Source organism: Canis lupus, chromosome X, assembly GCF_003254725.2.
Source record: "Canis lupus dingo isolate Sandy chromosome X, ASM325472v2, whole genome shotgun sequence".
Lineage (NCBI taxonomy): Eukaryota > Metazoa > Chordata > Mammalia > Carnivora > Canidae > Canis > Canis lupus.
The window spans coordinates 80,038,646-80,040,277 of NC_064281.1; positions in this window are offsets into that span (position 1 = coordinate 80,038,646).

The window sequence follows — 1,632 nt, forward strand, 5'->3', positions numbered from 1 at the left end:
CTTATCTTCACCAATACTTGATGTATTCAATATTTTATGATTTGGTATGTTTATTTTTTATGTTCCACTTGTTTCTTTTTAAAGCGTTTTCCAATACTAAAGAAAATTACAGTCCTACCAAGAACAAAGAGAACCCTCAGAGGAGAATCTTTTTGTTCTTAACAACATAGTTTCTCAAGGGCTTTCCATTTTAAAGAACAAAGTTTATCAATTTTCTGTTATCAATGTTCCATGTTTCAAAGAACAATGTTTCTCAGTATTATGTCCTTGATAAACAGCAGAGCTGATTCCACAATTTTGCAAAAATTCTCATGAACAGAAACTATTTTTAGAGAATTGCAGTATTGAGAAGCTTTAGTTTTTTGGAATTATATTAGAGCTCTTGAGAGATTGTGCTGTTAGAAATCATATCAGGTATTTCTGACCAAAATAAATACTTTAATCTGGGAGAGATCAAAATGCTTTGTATGCTGAAGAGCCTCAGGAAGAGCTGATCAGCATTTTCTCCCACTTCTGTTAGAGTCAAGCAAATTTTTCTTACTTGTCCAGTAATGTATTCCTATCCATTTGGCATTATTAAAATTTTGAGGTTAATTAGCAGATACATAAATGTCTCTACAATTGTGACATCTCAGAAATAATGAACAACTTGCACAACAACAAAATAAATGAAATAGCAAATGAAACCAAAATGTCAGCTTTATTGAGAGGGTAAAGTGGATTGCAGGATACTGCTCATTATGAGAGTGAAATGGTACTAAGAGAACCTAAGACTTAAGCAAACTATTCATCAGCCTAGAGGCCTTTCTAGTCTAGAAGCAGAACCTTCAAGTTGCACTACTTGTGCTTTCTTCACAGGGAAATGAGTATTAGAAGTAAGAAATAAAATTGTGAATTGCTTCTCTTGCCAGTTTCTCCACCCTGCTGTTCATCTCTTTCATATTGAAATACAAGAACCAGTTTAAGGATATTTTTGTTTATCCAGTCATATGCATTGAAGAACATTTTTATGTCTGTGGTTGATTTTTTACTTTGGCTTATTGCGATTTTACTATTGACACTCTTTTTTTTTTTTTTTCAATTTCAGTATAGCCAGATTTTGTTTCAGGATTTTTGTTTAGAAATTACTTAAGGAAGGAAGTATAACACCTAAGTGGAAGGAGAGATAGATATATGATGTCCCAGGTTCAGATTCAAAATTGTAAATAATTGATTCTACCTAAAATAAAGTATTCATTCATAGCAATCCCAACCAAGACACTTAGCATGCTTTTGTAGGGAAACTTGACTAGCAGGTTTCAAATTTACCAGAGAGAAAGTATCATAGAAGGCCTGAAAAAAAAATATGTAAGGAAAATCTAACTGCATCTTTAGTATATGGAAAAGAAATTCGCTATCTCTATTTCCTTTCTCTTTTTGTTTTGTTTTGTTTTGTTTTCAGGAAATCACCCACCTTAAGGGTTTGAATGGAAATTGAACAGACATATTTGCCAAAATGCTTTAAAATTCTTTAAAAGGACCAGTTCCTTCTTTTAACTGTATTTCTGTTTAACTTGTGATTCTCCTCCCTCTAAATGAGGGAAGGACCTCCTGCTTTCTCCATCACAGGGGGCGGGGGGGCGGAGCATTCTC